This window comes from Phascolarctos cinereus, unplaced genomic scaffold (assembly GCF_003287225.1).
Source record: "Phascolarctos cinereus isolate Bilbo 61053 unplaced genomic scaffold, phaCin_HiC Scaffold_5;HRSCAF=322, whole genome shotgun sequence".
NCBI lineage: Eukaryota > Metazoa > Chordata > Mammalia > Diprotodontia > Phascolarctidae > Phascolarctos > Phascolarctos cinereus.
Window position 1 is genome coordinate 406,596,153 of NW_027555958.1, and position 20,939 is coordinate 406,617,091.

Here is a 20,939-nt window from a genome sequence, read left to right on the forward strand (position 1 = left end):
GCCACACAGACAGTAGGCAGCAGAGTTAGGAAGTAAACCTACTCCAAACCTTCTGTTCTTCTGCTCTGTCCACTACAGACTATTTTGGATTTTGAATGTCTTTAGTGGCACATAATGGGGAAAAAACATTTGCAGAATGAAAAACCATTGAGCACAGGGCATAAGAATTTGCTACCTCTGATTCAGTCATGAGTGCCTAGCACCAGCCTAAGGACCTCTGCCATTAAATATTTAGTGTGTCTGGTCTAGTGGCCATGCCATCCTTCCTTGAGGGAAGGACTCAAGGCGTCCCCTCTCTGGGAGGGAGTACTTAGAGTTAACTCTTACTTCTTCTGAACATTTAAAGATAACACCCTCCTGGTCCCAATCACTTAGCCTCAGAGCCACTATTTCCACATTTTTGTTTGCTCTGCTTCTCCTGGTAAATCTCTACTTTCCCCCCTTTTCCCTCAGTTAATCAGACCCAATAAACAGGCTTTTTGTGAGATGACTGAGGGATTGATTGGGATACTGCCTCAACCATCAATTCCTCTGACACTTTTCAAAATTTTTATCTGGTTTGCTTTCTGAGCAGCAAGAATATCAGCATCTCTTCCCCTGCCAAATGAGTGTGTCCTGGAGTCCAGATCAAGTCCCAGGGACTGACATTGCCCCCTGAGTCTTTATTTCTGCTGCCTCCCCCCAGGCAATTGTGACAGCAGCATCCCCTTCAGTTAAATGTAGCCAGGCAGATTGCAGTGTCTGACCACTGGCAGGTATCTCATAGTGCTCTCTAGGGAAGTGTCAGTACACACACGCGCACGCACACACACACACACACACACACACACACACACACAACACACACATGTGCATGAGTAAACATATCCTGCTTTCCCAGTCCTGACTGCTCTAACTCAGACACTGTGCCTGCTGCTCTGAGAGAGCCCCGTGGATGCTCAGTGTGACCTCAGAGTTTGATGGGCATCACAATCAAGGGTTGGAGGATCTGGATTTTATCAGAAGATTCCCTCTCAACTCTCATCCTCCCTACTAGATGAAGGTACCCAACCAGGGGCCAACAAGAGGCAAAATCACCAAGTAGGTGAATGTTGTTATTATTATCAAGACTTCCAGGCTTTACTTTCAGGAGTCCTTCTGCATAATATGGTACAGTTCTTCTTTCCCATCTTCCCCCTACTCCGCAGGAAAGCCTCCCTTAAAGAAATGCAAACTACTTCATACTACAGTGTAAATGACTGATTATAGTTTAATGTGTTATCCATCCCAGAGGTATTTGCATTTTCAGGTAGGAACAAAACCTTAACCAAAGAAATACTGCACTGAATATGACACTTCAAAACTTAGGAACAGACAGGAGAGGTGATGTTCTCATGCAGGGAAGCCTGCAAATCACCTCATTTTGAGGCTAATAATATTAGCCAACCTTTGTATAGCATTTGAAAGTTTGCTAAGGACTTTACAAGACATCATCACATTGGAGCCTTACAATAACCCTGTGGGGAAAGTGTACCTATCCCCATTCTATGGATGGGAAATCTGAGGCTCAGAGATATCACCAACTTGCCTCACCGAACTACCCACGGCCACATTTGTCAAGAGCAAGATTTGAACCTGACCTTGCTGACTACCCATCCAGCTCTTCTATGCATTACTCCCCAGCTAACTCTGCATGTGTCTAAAGCCAGCTCCAAGACCTTGCACTATGGAGGAATGATGGAGGTCATGCAACCAGAGGCAACCTCAGAGGGCTAAGGTTGGGGTATGTATTGGGTTTGTAGAGCAGGTGGGCAGCAGGCGGGAACTGGACTCATTCTCTTTGCCTTCCTTCAGCTGTCACCCAAGTCCTCTGCAGGGCTAAGGACTTTGTGATTCATCCCCCAGGGTTTGAAAGCCTGTGTGACTCACCATCCTTAGTGCATCAGGTGGGCTGCACTGACTCAACCATTCTGGGGAGGTGGAAACTGCCGAGTCACAATAACTAGAAAGGGACAACTCTCAGCAGAGCTGAATGAATCAGGGTCTTCCTTGTGCCGTCTCTGAGCCATATTCCCAGGACAGAGGGGAGATGAGGGCAGGGCACCACCAAGCTATGGGAAGACCAACAGACAAAGACAAAAGAGGAAGTTATCTGAGACCCTGAAAGAAGAGTGTTCACAGCAGGGCTCAAAGAATCCCTTCTCAGGAAGTTATGGGCTAGGAAGGAGCCTGGTGTACAACTTACTCACGTTTCTTCCTGCTATTTTCCTCCTCCCTGTCTTCCTGCTTTCTTCTCAGGGAGACAATGAAGAAAGTAGAGGTGGGAATAAGAATCCACTTGAAGAGTACCTCAGTTCCCAGTTTAAGAGATGAGTTTCCCAAAATCCATTCCTTGTCTTCTGTCATTAGTGCCAAAGGAAAGAATCCCGCCCACCCCAACCCCACCATGGACGTAGACGTATGATCATGTCTCCCCACTACTCGATCAACCCCAGTGGCTCCCTATTGATTCCAGGAGCAAATACAAAATGCTCTTTCATAACTGAGCTCCCTCCTATCTTTCCAGTCATCTGACACCTTATTCCCTAACATGAACTCTTCAATCCAGTGACACTTGCCTTCTGGCTATTCCATGAACAAAATACTCTATCTGGGTCCCCCATGCCTGGAATGTGCTCTCTCCTCCACTTTGACCACTGACTTCCCTGCTTTTCCTTAAGTCCCAACTAAAATCCCACCTTCTATAGGAAAGCTTCCCTAATCCTTCTTAATTCCAATGCTTTCCCTCTTCTAATTGTTTCCTATTTATCCCACATATAGCTTGCTTTGTGTGTGTGTGTGTGTGTACATACACACACACACACACACACACACACCTTTGTATGTATCTGTTTGCATGTGGCCTACCCCCATTAGATTGTAAGCTCCTTGAGGGCAGGGACTACCTTTTGCCTCTTTATATCCTCAGTGCTTGTCACCTGGCACATAGTAGGTGCTTAATAAATGTTTGATTGATTGACTGTCCAGTCTTCTCACAATTTACTTCTTTCTATGTACTCTTAGATCTAACCACACTGGCCCTACTCCAGTTCCTCAAACCCAAAGTTCCACCTCCATGTATTGGCATTAGCTGTCCCTCATCTGTCCATGCCTTTTCACTTCTGTCCCCTCTGTTCCAGAGGCATTTATTCTCTCTTTGTCTGCTGAATTTTTACCCATCCTTTAAAGACCAATTCAAATGCCACCTTCTCCAGGAAGCCTTCCCTGATTCACATACACACACACACACACACACACACACACACACACACACACATACACACACACCCCAGTAATCACTGTCTCCTTCTGACTTCACATATAACTAACTCTCTTTTGTAACCCTCTAATGCACTTATTATATGATATTATGTATTATAGCTACCCTCACTGTTTTGTCCCCTACTAAATGTTAGTTCCATGAGAGTAGGGGCTATGTCTTATCCCAATTTTGTCTTTTCCCCAGTATTCTGTACACAGTAGGCATTTAATAAATGTGTGTCATGTTATTATTTTATACTTTAACATAGGACAACTGAATTGTGCTATACCTAAGACATTCACTTGATGGGAGGTCAAAAGTGCAAAGGGAGTAGACCACCCATTCAACAAATATTCAGTTAAACACCGTAGCAGTAACTAGGAATTTTTTTCCATCTGGGCCAAGTACCACAAACAACACTCAGGGCAAAGAGCATAAAACTCATCTTTAACTGAGGAAGTAGGACTGAGAAGGAACTAGTGGACCACTTGGCATTTTCCCATTTTGATGAATTAGTCTTTGCTAACTAGGTTGTAAATTCTAATGTTTCTACGCTGCTGGAGGACAGCAAGTGTTTTTAGCACCCTTTTCATTCAGAGCCCTGGAACAAAGTCCTTGCTGTCCCAGCCTTGTTACAGTTCTGTTACACATACACCTTTCCAGTCTTTTTATAGTTTGCTCCCCTCCACAAAGTCTATAATCCAGCAGCACTGACTTACTTTGCTTTTCCCAGGGGATACTCCCAACTTGGTCCTTTTGCCCCAACTGTCCCCAGTGGCTGAAATGTTCTATCCACTTATCTCTACCTCTTCATATGTCTGACTTCTTTCAATTCAGTTCAAAGTGTACCTTCTATAGGAGCCCTTTCTGTAGACCTCCCCACTGCTAGAATCTCCCCTTTCAGATAACATCCCATCTCCTCCTTATGTATCTGCTATGTACCTAGGCTTTTACATGTTATCTACCCCATTCAAATGTCAGCTGTGTTTTCTTATCTTCTTTGTATCCCTGGTGGTTAGCACAGCACCCGGCACACAAAAAGTGGTTAATAAATGCTCATTGTCTAACTACTGTGTGCCAGCCACTATGTTAGTCACTGAGGAAGATATAGAAATGAAATGAGACACAATGCCTGCCTACAAAGAATTTCTAATTCAGTAGGACACCAAAGTTCTTTATGCCCCATCCCCCTCCCAGACATGTCCCAAGATATTCTTGGGAATTATCAGATAGCCCATGACATAATAATGCCTGATATGGTGCACTGCCTTCACCAAATCCCAAATGGTGATAATTGCATGATGATTATTTGGGTCCTTATCCAGTCTCCTCTCTAATATTTCAAGACCTGAGGGCAGGAATCACTTTTCATTCATTTCTGTGTCTACCAATGGTGAGTCTGGAGCCTCCTAGATGGTAGTAATTTAATAAGTGGTGATTCAATTAGATTGAACAGTCAAGGAAACGTAGTATCTAGGTCCCCTTTTCCCACCCCTACCCCATATACAGTGGAACCCATAAATTCTCTGGAATGCCTCTCTTCCTAGACTCTAAGGCCACCTGTTTTCAAGGCACTCAGATACATTACTAACACAATAGTAACAAAAATGGCCGTACCATTTTGCATTTAGAAGCACTTTCATCAATGTCCCCTTGTTTTGTTCTCCCCAAATCCTTGAAATAGTCTCATTTTTGCGGAGGGGTAAATGCTGGCATAAAGAAGACAGAAAGGATGCCAGAGACCAAGTAGCAGAGGAGTGTAGAGGAAGGAGTATGCAATTTGGAATCAAAGAAGCCGGATCCAAACCCCAGCTTTGCTACTTACTGCCTGTGGGACCTTTGGCAAATTGTTTCATGCTTCAGTTTTCTTCCTTTGTAAAATGGGGGGGGGGGGGAACAGAGAATGGATCAGGGATTTGTAATCTTTTTCTGTCAGTCAGTCAATAAGCATTTATTAAGTACCCACTACCTACCAGGCACTATGCTAAGCTCTGGGGATACAAAGAAAAGCAAAAGAAGCCTTCTGCCTTCAAGGAGCTCACAGTCTAATGAAAAAGACAACATGTAAACAACTCTGTACAAATATGCCAGAGACAGGATAAATAGAAGTCATTGACAGAGGAAACGGACTAAAATTAAGAAGGATTAGGAAAGGGATTGAATCCTTTTAGCAGATTGGTGAAACCTATAGACCCCTTCTCAGAATAATGTTTTTAAATGCATAAAATAAGAATTATAGCCAATCATGTTAAAATACAATCATCAAATTATTTTTTAATATCCACAAACCCAGATTAAAAACCCCTGGATTAAGATCCCCTTCTAGCTGTAAACCCTTTAGACATGAAGCAACAGATATCTTTTCCCCAATTCATCCTAAAACCAAATAAACTTGATCTAAATATATAGTGGTTTTCTATTTATTTTGCTTATAACAACCCAGTGAGGTAGGAAGAACAAGGAACACCAAGTCTATTCTACAAAGAAAAAACTGAGCCTTAAAGATGAAAAGTGGGAACACCCAGAGGGTGGAATCAAGATGGTGGAGTGAAAGTAGTGACTTGCTTGAGCTCTCCCCAAAACCCCTCCAAATACCTATTTAAAAAAATGGCTCTAAACAAATTCTAGAGCAGCAGAATCCACAAAAAGACAGTGAAACAAATTTCCAGCCCAAGACAACCTGGATGGTTGATTGGAAAGATCTGTTGCACCAGACTGGGAAAGGAACACAGTTCAGCATGGGTGCACAGGCAAAGACCAGGCCTCAGGGGACTGAATCATGGGCAGCTGTGGCAGTTTCCAAACTTCTCAAACCACAAACACCCAAGACAACTTAGAAAGTCAATAGGAAAGGTCTGTGACCCCGGTGAAAGAGAAACTTGGTCCCAGGCCCAGTCTGGGCACAGCCCTGGGGCAGTGGCTGCTTCTGGAGTTCATCCCACAGACTGAGAGGGAATCAAGTGGCTGATCAGAGGGACACTGCAGGATCTCTTTGCTGGTGCTGAGGCAGAATTTTCTTGCTTTGCCCGTGCTTGGATCTGGGTTGCAGTCCTGGGGGGCACTCCTGGGGTGAGGAGGAGCACTGGTGTGGTGGGGTTTGCAGTGGTGGTAGAAAGGGAATCCTCCTCACAGTTCCAAGGCAGAAAAGAGCACTTGTGATCACTCATAGAACAGAACACAGGCCAGGAGAGGAGTAAACACCTCGCCCTTGATCATACCACCTTGGAAGAACTGAAAATTTACAGGTCCCTAGGAGTATCTTTGAAAACAGCTGCACAAAACCCCCAAAGCTTGGGACAGTACATTCTCCACACTGGAAGTAGACCTCTACCTTGACAAAGAGTTTACAACTCAAGTAATTAGCTGGAAACATGAGAAAACTATGCAAAAAAAGTCAGACCATAGAATCTTTCTTTGGTGACAAAGAAGATCAAACCATATGACCAGAAGACAACAAAGTCAAAGTTCCTACATCCAAAGCCTCCAAGAAAAATATGAATCAGTCCCAGGCCACAGAAGAGCTCAAAAAGGATTTTGAGAAGCAAGTAAGAGAAGTAGAGGAAAAACCGGGAAAAGAAATGAGAGTGATGTAAGAAAATCATGAAAAACAAGTCAACAGTTTGCTAAAGGAGACCCAAAAAATACTGAAGAAAATAACACCTTAAAAAATAGTTTAACCCAAATGGCAAAAGAGGTCCAAAAAGCCAATGAGGAGAAGAATACCTTAAAAAGCAGAATTGGCCAAATGGAAAAGAAAGCCCAAAAGCTTACTGAAGAAAAAAAGATGAGAAGTGATTTGTCTCAGGTCCCATAACTAGGAAGTGGTACAGATGGGATTTGAACCCAGATCCTGATTTTGAGCACAGTGCCCGTTCCACTAGAATGCCAAACAGAGAGAGAGAGAGAGAGAGAGAGAGAGAGAGAGAACTAAATCAGTCAGTCAATAAACATTTACTGAGCAGCCCCTATGTGTCAGGCACTGTGCTAAGCACTGGGAATACCAAAAGAAGCAAAAGACAATCCCTGTCTCTTTCCTCAAAGAGCTCACAGTCTGATGGAGGAGACAGCTCACTGTCTCCTTGCCATGCTAGTCTGAAGCCTTCACTATCACCTCAAACAAATACATATGGACCACACACTTTGTGAACAGCTCAGTACAAGCCTGACCCAGACTATGAGGCCAGCAGCTGTATTCCTGTGGCACAGTGGCCAGAGCACTAGATTAAGGGTCAAGAAGATGTGGCTTCAATTGCATCTTCTGATGCTTTCTAACCATAGTATCTTAGCCTCAGTTTCCTCAGCTATAAAAGGAGCATCATAATACATGTGAGCACTTACCCCACAGGGTGATAAGAATCAAATAAGATGATAGACCTTTTGCTTATTTTTGTATCCCCAGAACTTAACACAGTGCCTGGCACATAGTAAGTGTTATTGTTGTCATTGTTGCTCTGTTGTTTCAGTCACATCCAACTCTTTGTGACCTCATTTGGAGCTTTCTTAGCAAAAGTAGGTTTTTAATAAATGTTTATTGACTGACTGACTAAAACATTTTACAAACAGTAAGGTAGTATCAAAATGGCAGCTATTAGTAGTGATTGTGGTGGTAGTGGTGGGGTTATGCCTTGTCCTTGCAGAGTCACTGGGGATTTCAACATTCTGAGACTAGATTTTTAACCATTTCAAAGTCTAAGATACAAAGAAAATAAAAGCCAAGTCAGATCCTTGTTCATCTTTTAACTGTTTCCCTTTACCTAAAGCAGAGGCAGAAAATCTTTTTTTTCCCCTTACTGAGGGCTATTGACATGCAGAAAGAAAAAATCAAGGACCACATACCTTAAGTAAAAAGCAACTCAATTTATATTTTGAAAGAGAAAAATACAAAACGTTTCATTCTCCAGCTCATTATATTAAGAGGGAACATAAAAGTCTATTCAGTGAGTACAACAAATATTATATATATATATATATATATATATATACATATATATATGTACATATATATGTATATATATAAAGTATATATTTGTATATACACACATATATGTGTGTATATACATATATATTCAAACATTCAATTCAGTAAACATCTAATGTGTACCTGCTACATGTAGAGTACTGGTTCAAGCACTAGAGAAAGATACAAAACAAATCCCTGAGTGCAAGGAGATTCCAGTCTACCAGATTAAAGGTATTTATAATGACCCAAGCACCCCTTTCCCTTCACAGAGGTTTTCTGAAATGTCCTTCGGGGAATACAAAGAGAGCTTCTGATATATTTGTATCCGTGCTTCACTTCTAATTTATTGGTTAAGAGAGAGGGAGGGAGCAGGAGAGAATGAAACAGAAGGGATGGGGACAGGGATCAGATCATGAAATCATTGACTATACAGTTCACAGAAACAATGTACTCTCTTTGCCTTCAGGCAGGTAAAGAAAGGATTGTTGCTTCCACTTCTATTGGTGGGCCAACTTGAGTCTAGATAAATGAGGTAACTTCCCTAAAATTACCTAGTGGAGGAGTGAGGAAGAGAGCCCAAGTGTCCTGTCTCCTTGTGTCTTGATCTTTGAGGTACCACACAGACGCAAATATAAAGACCCACTGCACCTCCTAAAATTATTGTTTAGTCATTTTTCAATCATCTAACTCTTTGTGGCCCCATTGAGGGTTTTCTTGGTAAAGATACTGAAGTGGTGTGCCATTTCCTCCTCCCGATGAGGAAACTGAGGCAAAACAGGATTAAATGACTTGCCCAGGATCTTATAGCTAGTAAGTGTCTGAGTCTGGATTTGAACTCAGATTTACTGACTCCAGGTCTGGTGCTCTATCCACTGTACCATCTACACTCCGCTTTATACAGATGAGGAAACTGAGGACCAAAGAAGTTAAGATTTGCCCCAAGTCATGTAGCATTTGAGCTCAGGTCCTACCTGATTCCAAGTCGAAGTCACTATACATTATGCCATCTAGTTGCCTCATTCGGTCCTTACAATTAAAGGCTTTCAAAGCCATGGTGTAATTTTGCAACTATAGGAATATCTCCATTAACAGCTATTCCCATAATGCAACTTCTTTCCAGAAACCTAACACTAATGATAAAACTAGCATGAGAGGCATGGTACATACGTTCTTGGGCCCAGCTGCAACTATGAGTAGGCAAACTAGATAGACACATTGGGCATAACAAGTATTATATAGCAACTCCCAGATGATGTTTATAATGAAGACAAAAATAACTTCTATCGCAGCCTTTGGGTGATAGAATTACGCTGTTCATCACTGCTTTTGCAGAGGACATGATTTAACTTTCATCATAAGCAATCACTTTATTACGGTTTCAGAGTCTGTATAATTGGTGGTTACCTAATAATTATGTTTGAAGAAAGATCCTCGTCTATCATGGATAGGAATAGAAGTTCCTCCAAGACAGAGACTATTATCCTTGATTCTTTTTGTCTCTCCCCACCCAAAAAAGGGGACAATCAGCATAAGAGACAATCAGGAGATACTAGTAGAATTAATTCTTGGTTTGCTAATTATTGGGCTCCTAGGTAGCACAGTGGATAGATGCTAGAGCTTGGAATCAGGAAGACTCATTCTCATGAGTTCGAATCTACCCTCAGATACTTATTAGCTGTGTGACTCTGGGCAAGTCACTTAACCCTGTTTTGCCTCAGTTTCCTCATCTATAAAATGAACTGGAAAAGGAAAATGGCAAACCACTCTAGAACTTTTGCAAAGAAAACCCCCAAATAGGTCATGAAGAGTCAGACACAACTGAAACCACTCAACAACCACAATTCTTAATCACTTATCTCACTTGTATGCTGATCTCCCAGAATCTGTATCCCAGATCATCACTGGAATGAGGCCAGTCCACAGGAGACAGGAAATTTTTAAAAGGAGGAAGGAAAAAACTGGTAGGTACTGCTGCTGCTAAGGCTCCTTTGCCTTCCACTGGATGCTTTTGGTGTCTTCCAGGATGTTTCCTCTATCTCCCCTAAATTTACTTCTTCACCATCAGTGAATCCTTATTCTCAGGTCATGAAGTACTCTTCAGGATCAGGAGACTGTATGTAGTAGAGGTGTGTGAAGCAGGCAGCAAAGAGCTATTCAGGGACTGCCTTATCAAGGTCCACCCACCCCCTTTGCCTTCTAGTCATGCCATTCCAGATCCGAATGATTATATGACTACAGAGCAATTAAAGATGGGAAGAAGGTACTGAGGATGCTGAGGAAAAAGGGCTGAATTTTTCTGCTAAACTTAGAATCATGGGAGCTGAACTCAAATCCTAACTCTTCTGCTTACTACCAGCATTACCTTCGACAAGTCTCCAATCTCTCAGGACCTCAGTTTCCTCATCTCTAAAATGAGGAAGTTGGATGAGATGGCCTCTGAAATCCCTTCCCATTCCAGATCTTGGGTCCTATAACCTTTACTACCTGGGGGACAAGAGTGAGCCTTTGGGGAAAGTGGTATAGGAAAGGCAGTGTGATATGATGGAAAGGACACTGAACTTGGAGCAAGAAAACCTGGGTCTGGCCTCAGTTATGCTACTTAGCAGATAGGTTAATTTCTGAACCTCAGTTTTCCTCATCTACAAAATAGGGGTAATCAAGTACCACATTACTGTGAAAATCAAACGACACAATATATGTGAATGCACTTTGTAAACTATAACACACTACATAAATGTAAGCTCTTATTATTAATGAAAGCTTTTTTTTTCCTTCTGATATCCACACTTTCCCTATAGACTTTTAGGGATGAAAAGGATCTTAGAGACCATCTGGTCCAGGCCCTCATTTAACAGATAAAGAAGATGATAAAGAACGTTGAAATGGCCTCTCCATAATTCTCTGACAATTTAATAGTACAGCCAGGACTAGAAACCAAATCTTCTGACTCCCAATTCAGGGTTTAGGGTTACTTCTGCAGCCACCTCAGAACGCTGTCCCACAAATGGGATGGTTTGGTTTCAATCCCTCTATCCAGAGGCAGCTATGGCGCAGTGGATGGAGCACTGGTCCTAAAGTCAGGAGGACCTGAGTTCAACTCTGGCCTCAGACACTTAATAGCCATGTGACCCTGGACAAGTCATTTAACTGCTGTTTGCCTCAGTTTTTCACAACTGTAAAATGGGGATAATTGTGTGGGGATCAAATGAGATTTGTGAAGTGCCACAATTGTAAAGCACAATGACTGGTGCATGAAAGGCATTCAATAGATGTTAGTTATCTCTCCAGGTACCACTTCTCTTTCACTTCAGACACACCCAGGTGAACATGTTCACTCACTTCCTGTCTTACAATCATTACTGAGATGAGATGTTTGTGATTTAAGAGTCTATTTGCTGCTAAGAGGGAAGGGGAGGATAGAGGGAATGGATTCACTTGAAAAGAAAATTATAGTCTTGGGATCTTATGTCTATAGATCTAGAACTGGAAGGACCATCAATGCAAGTCCCTCATTTTATAAGGAGGAAACTGAAGTCCATGAAAGCTAAGTGACTTGCCCAGAGACACAAAGAGACTTTCCAATCCTTGGTATCATGCACATCATTACTCAAATTAAGACGATTCCCCTGACTCAAAGCTGGGTTTAAAGACTCCAGGATCACCAATCTCACCCTCTTCTATGCTGTGGCCTGGGTCTTGCACCAGACTATGGAAAACCCAGTGGTGTCAGCATACAATCCTGGAGTATCTGGTTTCTCTCAATCTAGACTTTAGTCTATGACTCTAGACTATGTTCCAGACTCTAGTCTGAGCAAACCAAGAGGCAAGATAGAATCTTTTATCAGGTAAGAGATTATGGTTCAGTAAAGCCCAGATTCACCATTTTGTCATCCTGAATAAGATTTCGGGATTCAGGGTAGGAGTAGGACCAGACAGACTTATAGGACTCAAAAATCCAGTCTCCCCATTTTACAGAGAAGGAACTGAAAGACTAGAACAATGTCCCACAGATGACCCACGGACCAGGAACCAATGATAGAGCAGAAAGTTCATTTGTATTTGGATCAAGAATCAGGTCCACCCTCCCCAGTTACTGACTACTCTAGCAGCTTGTTTGGGGTATGTTTGGTCTCAATTTGCCATCTAAGCACTAATCCTGTATCCCATGTCAAAGGGCAAAGCCCCAGAGGTACTTGACTGCCATTTGGCTCACCCACCAATGAATGGTCCTGTGACTCACCCTATTCTACTAAGAAGCCCACCTCTAAGCATACATATGGATGGGAAAGTCAGCAAATTTCCCTGGAATGAGATGCATATTTTAGCCTTAATTAATCTGCCTTAAATCTAGAAGTAAATTGAATTTACATTGTCTCAGTCTCTCTTTTTTCTCCATTCTTTACTTCTTTCTTTTCACTCACCCTCCTCTTCTTCCTTCTCTTTCCTCCTTGCAGAGAATGATGGTGAGGTATGTGGCTTAGGAGTCCGGAAACCAGCCCAATCCCTCAACATTGTGACAAAGAAGACTCATCTTGTATCATGCTACCATCAATATGCCATCCAGGGCTTTTTTTCCCAGAAGAGAGTTGCTTGGGAGCACCCATAAATTCCAAAAGAAAGCATGAATAGATTTGGGAATAATTCCATGTCAATCTTCTTCCATTTTTCCCCTACAGAGAAGCACCCTGAGTTCTGAAGTTTGGAATTTAGATTTTTGAAAAGAGAAGGGGATTTTGGAGGATAAGTAGAAGATGCTCATATACAATTAAAAGGTAAAAAAGACTTTTAGTTGGAACCTATTTTCACAGGGGCCTGGGAATAAAATATGCATTCAAGATCCGAGCTGGAGAGATCTAAGTCAGAAAGGGAAGATACTCTTGAATGAATGAATCATCCAAGTAATGAGTAGACCAGACACAAGAAATATACCCTTTGCCCACAGAGAACAGTCCTGGAAGAAGTGGAAAACTTAGAAACAGAAGAGAAATTAAGAGAAAGAGTGGGCATACAGGGTAGGATTATATGAATGTATAACTATCAGAGTAAGGGGAAAGGCAATATGGCATAATGGATAGAGAGCTCATCTCTGAGCCAGGAAGAACTGGGTTCAGATCCTGCTTCTGCTCCACAATGATTATGTGACCCTTTAGGACTATAAGTTCCAGGATAATGTCAACCTGCTTTGGTAAAGGGAGTTTCCTCTGGGAGTTTCTCTTATCAGTGAAATCACAGGGCCAGTAGCTATCCTGTTATTACAAAGAACAGAATGGGTTAGGAAGCTAGTAGCTAAGACCAAGTGTCAGGAGCCCAAGAGAGTTTTTGCTAAGTTTGTCTTACTGATACATACCCCAAACTTAATATTCAAGAATAGCTTCTTCCCATCTCAGTTACACAAATCAGACTTCAGAGTCATAAAATCAAATTCGAGTGATATTATTTGTTCAATAAATTGTCTAGATCTCTGGATGTATTATCAGCTCCTAGATCATACATCTGCTATAAAGTAGAAAAAAAAAACAGTCTGACCAAAGGAACCATGGGACCACAAACCAGAGGACAATAGAGCAGATTCAAGAAGATAGCAAAGGGCATCCTTTCCTCTCAGTCTCTCCAGATGATTTTAACACAACTCTTATCAGCCAACATCTGTCTAACCTTTCCCTATAGGCTTCCAGAGGTGGCACATGGGGAGTGGAAAGGGGGAAGGGAAATAGGGGGACTGATTTCCACGTTTTCCATCACTAATTCTCTGTGCTTCCTAACACTTAGTCAATAAGTTTTCCCTTGTGTGTAACCTAACTCCCTTAAAATGTCATTTAAACCCATTTTCCTCTTATTCTAATCTCAGTGGAAGTAAAGAAGAGTTGTTTTCTCTTTAAGTATAAGAAATTGCATTCCCTTTGAGAAAAGACAGCTCTTAGGTCACACACACACACACACACACACCCCACACACACACACATCATTATCTCCTCTATTTTAAACCATCCTGACTCCTTCAGTCTTTCCTCTTGGACCAGAAGAGCAAAGGTCAATATACCAACACAGAATAAAGTCTAAAGAGGGAATTCTGGGAATCAAGCCCATATTGCACTCTTTAGTTCTCCCAGATCACTTTCATCCATTCAACCAAAACCTACCTGCCTTATATGGACAGAGTTATGGATTAAACAAACAAGAAGGATTTCCTTACATGGCATTTGGCCAAAGTGAAACACAAGGACCCACTAGAAGCTTCATCCCCAAAGGGTTCATTGATAGACTTTCCCATCATCTCCAAGGCACAGATATCAAAGCAGGAGATTCCAGTGGTAGAGAAGAAAGGGAATTTGGTGTTCTATTGATGTGAATGGAAGAGCTGCCACCCTCACCTAGCCAACACTGAAGCCCCTTAGATAATAAAGTCAGATCCACTAATAAACCTGGTAGGCTCGATACCATTTCAACCTACTCCTCTTAGCCTCTTCTCCCATTCCCAGCCTCCTTCAGCTTGCTATCCTATTAAAGGACACCCTGTCCCTCATGCCAAAAGGCTCAGCATCTTCTATCTCAGTCCACTCCAGAAACAAAAAATTCACCTTAAAAATAGATGAGCCCAGAAATCACAGATGGCTGACTCCTTAGGAACCTAGTCAAAAGCACAGCCTCTTAAAGGGAGTATTTGGGGGACGGTGAACTCCTCAGGTGCCTCTGGACTTTCCCTAAAATTAAGTTCCCCATAAACTTCCAAACAGTCTTCTTCTGTCTTAAGGAGAGCTGAGAAGGGAAGAGAGACAATTTAAAAGAAAAAGGAAGGCAGCGATATGGAGAGAATTGAGAAAGGCACATGCTGTACGGCACCTGTTTCAACCCCAGCTCCCTAGTGCAGTCTCCCTCTCAGTATGGTTTATGGAAAAGCAGAAACATTAGCAAGATCACTGAGCACCCTGGCAAGGTACTGGTGTACACACACACACACACACACACACACACACACACACACACACACACACACACACACTCACATTCACACATACACACGAGCTTCCTCTTCAAAATGCCAAACAGCCTTAGGAAAATTTCCATATAGATGAAATTGCTACGGAAGTTGCGAAGGAAATAAACATACTCGTAAAGAAAGGGATCCTCGGAAAGGCAGGGCTGGTATAAGGGAGGGTTTGGGGAAACTATGAAAAGGTTTCAGATCTCAAAGATCTATCCATCCCCAACAGGTAGCAGCACTCCAGAGTCTAAGTCTTCTCCGGAAAGGATTCTAATCCTAGACAGGCAAAAAAAGCGGAGCCCTACAGTGGGTCAAAGGTAGGGGAAAAGATCTACTCTGAGCAATACCACACCACCATCTTCACCAGAGCAAGTAAAACAGTGGCTTACCTTGAATTAATGCAGGGTCCCGCACTCAAGTGAATGAGGGTATGCTATTATTCCATGGACATTATTTGAATTATTTAAAAAGAGAGAGAGAAAGCGAGCAATATGGAGGAGGGGGAGCAGGGAGGGAGAGGAAGTAAGTGGGGGGAGGAGGGAAGGGGAGGCAGATATTGAAGGGGGAAGCAAGGGGAACCAGAGAAAGGAAGAAGTGGAAAAGGAGGTGGAGGAGGAGGAGGAGGAAAGGGAGCGAAACAGAGAAAGTAAAATAAATAGAGAGAGAGGAGACAGTTAAAAATCTGTCTCCTACCCACACAGTGGAAAAGAAATTTCTGACAATCAGAAGAACTCACACACACCAGAGGGGGCAGACAGGGGAATAACAAAGGAAAAGAGGAGCTAAATCCAAACGGAAAAACAACTGTCCAGGCATATAAAATAAAACAAGGGAGAGGCAGCAAGGGAAGAAAGGGAACGAGCCAGTGAGGGTGGAGAGAGAGCCTACTCATGTGCGATGTGCGCGCAGGCACACACATGTGTGTGTTTGGGGAGGGGGTGACGGAGCAGGAGGAGGGCAGCTGAGAGGCTTGATCTATTGGGTATAATTAGTGTAGTAAACAGTGGAGTGTCTGGAAATTTAGGTCAGGGTTTCTGCAAAAAGTTCAACAACCTAAAACTTCATCTGGCGATTCTGTCCAAATTACTCACCCTGATTTCAGGCACCTAGCCACTCACACATACCCTTACCAGAATGCTCATCTCCAACCTCACTCTTTCTTGTTAATGGGGCACAAGTCAAGAAATAAGGGGCATGAATCTGAAGGAGAAGAGAAAACCAGGATTTAATGAAAAACCTGTAGATATGAGCATCCCTGGGTGAGCACGTCTTAAGGAAAAGGAAGCAAGCACTGTGTAAGGAATCCATTGTGCAAGTGGGGCACTCAGGGCTCTGAAAATGCCTCACAACTATTCTGCATAGGTCCCTTTCTTTCCAACACTCCCCTAAGTGGAGTGGCCAAAGACTACCACCGTTCACACACTGTCCTTGCCCTTTCTCTTGGAGAAGCTAAGGAGAGAAAGTAAAGGAAGCAAATTGGAGCATTCCATATTCCCCAAAGCCCCAGACCAAAATTCCTCTGGGCTAACCACAGAGTTATTTGCCCCCTACCACAAAAGATTCTCTCTCAAGCCTGAGGGACTCTAGGAAATTCAGTAGTTTCTTTGACCCTGCAATAATTCCCTACAGATGGATCTACCAGCTGCTCTTCAGTGATTTTCACTTCCTTCCCTCCTCATGTCAGACCCTTTTCATAAGCATCCCTCAACTAACTCTCTGTCTAAACCTTTCTTCTTAAGCATACCTAAACCCACCCCTATCCCTGGGCATGGAAATGAAAGCAGCATCCTCCTTTCCTTTGCTAAGCCAGAACACCAGCCGTTTGTGAAATGATAGCCTCTGAGAAGTAGGGCAAGATTGCATTTCTTGAAGTAGTTGCTTCACTCCAGTGTTTGGAGAAGGGGCAAGATTTTTTAAGGTTGCCAAGTTCTTAGAAGACTTCTTGTAGGCCTGGTCCTCTTTATTACAAGTCCAGGAAGGCCAGCACACATCATGGGAGACATTCAAACCCAGGAGGAAGGTAGGGATAAGATCAAAAGCACAATCAATCAAAAAGAATTCATTAATTTCCCTGTGTGCCAGTGCAGTAATTAGTGAAACTTATCTTTGACTACTCAAAAGAGAAAAGCATGAAGAGACAGTGTCACATGGGAAAAAAAGCAACGGATTCAGAGTCAGAGGACTTGGGTTTGAAACCTTCCTCTGACATTACCTGTGCCCCCTAGGGCAAAGTCACAACCTCTCTGGACCTCAGTTTCATCTGTAAAATGAGGGGGTCAGACTAAAGGACCTCTAAAGTCAACAGCAACAAATCACCAAGCATTCATTAAGTGCCTACTATGTACTCAGCACTGAGGAAAGAAAGGCAAAAACAGTGTCTGCCCTCAAGGAGCTCACAACCTAATGGGGACTGGCACATTTGCCAACAGCTATGCGCAAACAAGATAGATGTGGAATAAATTGGTGGTAACCACAGAGGTAAGGCATTAGTAATGAGGGGGACTGGGAGGCTTCTTGCAGAGAAGGTAGCATTTTAGTTGAGAGCTGAGGGAAGCCAGGAAAGCCAAGAGACAAGGAGGGCTCAAATTCCAGACGTGGGCAACAGCCAATGAAAATGCACAGAATCATGAGATGGAGTGTCTCATGTAAGGAACAGCAAGGGGGCCAGTCACTGAATCATACACAGAGTGAGTGGAAGGGAATAAAGTATATGAAGACTACAGAGATAGGAAGGGGCCAGGTTTAGAAGAGCTTTGGCTACCAAACAGGCATTTTTATATGTGATCCTGGAGGTAATGGGGCGGGAGGAGGTTTGCTGGAGTTTATTGTCTCTTCAAACTAAAAATCTATGAGCCTTTGATTGTGTGGTCTATGTATAGATCCCAAAGAATCAGAGAGCAGCAGTTAAGCGATGGGCTAGAATCCTTGCTTCAGAGAAAGGAAATTGTATTTCTACCTTTCCCACTTATATAGGGATCACCTCAGGACCACGGCATAGCAGAGGAGGAAAGTTGTCACAGACCCAGTGACAGAACCACCCCCAAACCCACCAAAATCTGAGTTTCCATCAGGAAAATTGCATTTTCATAGAATCACAAAATGTTAGGACTACCGAGTTAGCAAAAACATATCATTCTGTGGAGAGCTGAATGATTGTTCAAGGTCACTTAGCTGTAGTGACAGGGCCAGAACAGGGTCAGAGCTTCTGGCTGTGATCTTTTCACTAAATTGTTCTCTGTGAAGGTGGCATATGCCTCGTAAAAGTCCACTCCATCTTCCTTCTTCTTAATGAGGACAATGTCCCAAGACTGACATGAGGATTATGACGGTCCCTCTTGGACACTTACACGTATACCTGCTCCCTCCACGCCCAGAGACAATCGCTTCTGTCCCAACACAACATCATACAGCATGGTCAGACACGAAGGGAAAAGAATATGGAGGAAGCTCAGGTGAAAGCTCCTTGACCCATTCCTTGCCAAGTTCACAAATACCTAGGTTCCCCAAATCATCTAAAATGGAGTTCACCAGCAGGAGCCCTTTGACCCAATGTCCTCATTCTTTGCAGCACCTAAATGGTACTGTAGATAGAGTGCTAGATTTGGAATGAAGAAGACCTGAGTTCAAATCCTGCCTCAGACACTCGCGCTATGTGACACTGGATATGTCTTTTAACCTCTCTCAGTCTTGGCTTCTCCATCTGAAAAATGGTGATAATAATAGCACTTATGTCACAGGACTATTCTGAGGATCAAATGAGATGCAGAGTGATATAGAAATGCTAGCCATCATCATCATCATCATTGTTAATTATTGTTATTGTTATTGTTATTGTTTGAGAAGAAAAAGAGTTTAAAAATCTGGAACACCAGAAGGCGGGGGCTTTTTTTCCTGGCTTGGAATCGCCCAAAAGAACATCCATTCTCTCCCCTTCATGTTGAAGCAAACAGCATTTGTGCCCACAAACAATACTCTCTCCTTCCCTGCCCATTCATACTTTCAAGGCAGGACCATCTGAGCCAACCGCTTGGTCCTTTGGTGAATGGGAGGACAGGAGGGGAGGCTGGCTGAGCAGGATGAGGGACCACTGCCTACATTCACACCCAAGGTCTGCCTTTAGACATACCTGCCATTTGATTTCCTGCCACATTTACTGCAAATACCAACTAATTAGAAAAACATGGAGTTTTTCCAAACATAATAACAAAAATATTGGGTTTTGTCCTTATCCCTCTCTTATAAGCTATGGCTCTTGTCCAGTTCCTTTTTCTTCAGGCAAGAATTTGGAGGAAAGCAATTCAGGATGCCATGAGTTCATTCCATCACAGAAAGCCCACCTGCCCCAACCTACCACAAGCATCAAATCTGTGCCACTTCTCTGCTCCTTATCCTTTTTTACACCTAGCTGTTGAAAGAAGGACATTTAGATCAATGCTAGTCCCTATATCCTCCACCCCAGACCCTGGCACACACTCCCTCCCCTCATTGTATAGAGCCAGGCCAACCAGGAAGTGTTCTGTTGACTCTGGTCCAGACAAGGCTCCCAAACTTCAACAGCAAAAAGTGACTCCTGAACCAGGGTTGTGGCTTTGAAGAAAAGACCCTCATTTAATCATTCAGCTGGCATGAATTCCAGTTAGTAGCCATGGCAACCAGTTCCCTGCCATCCAGTTGTAAGCAGGATATGGTTGGAAGGGGAAAGAGGGAGGGGGTGAGGGGAAAGGTGAAAGGGAAAAGAGAAAAGGAAAAGAAAAAAATGAGCCAAACTCAGACATTATCTAAACTATTTCTGCTTTCATTCTGCGCTGCCAGATTTGCCAGTATGACAGTGGGATGAATATTGCTCCAATATTCATACCTCCTTCCCTTTCTCCCTCTCTTTTTTGTCTCCCTTTTTCACTATACTCTTTCTTCATTTCTTTCCTCCTTCATTTCTCTCCCCACTACTACCTTGTTACTAATAGCACTGGAATCCAGACTTCCCATAAAATCTCAGCCAATATAGGCATTCTTTCTTAAACCTGGGTTATTTTTACTTTTCTCCCCAATGACCTGGAATATTACCACACCCACTAGGGCCTATGGAATCCACAACCTCGTTTCACTCAGTCCCAAAGACACCCACATACCACCACACACTAGGCCCATTTCGGGGGTAAGAAATGAGAACTGTGAAAAGTACAGGTTAGGTTCCCCCAAAGTCTCTAGCATCTCAGAGAGAAGAAGTGAAAGGGAAGGGAGGGCCTTTCCCCAGGAGATCTCTGTTTATTTTGCAGTTAAAGATCAGTTTTGGTTTTGGGGTTCCAGAATGGCACTAGAGGACTGAAGACAGATCTGGCAGGTCAACAATGGGATTAGGGGTAAAAACATTACCTGCATATAGGATGTTTAAACCATGTGGCTACCTGAAGCCTACCCTAGGCATGTACTCTGATCACTGCAACATGCAGAGCACATATACATATGCATACATACATATGCACGCGTGAGCACACACAGATTCAGGATGCTGTCAAATACCATCCAGTCCTCCATCTCCACATCAGCTCCTTCAGAGATGGCAGGGCTCTAAATGATGGCTTGATAGTGACATATCTATCAGCCTTTGTCAATCTCTCAATCTCAATCTTCCCCACTCGCAGGAGCACAGCCAGAGAGAAGAGCAGATGGAAGGGTGGATGGCGCAGTCTGAAAGCACATAGGCAGGCTGGCTGAGC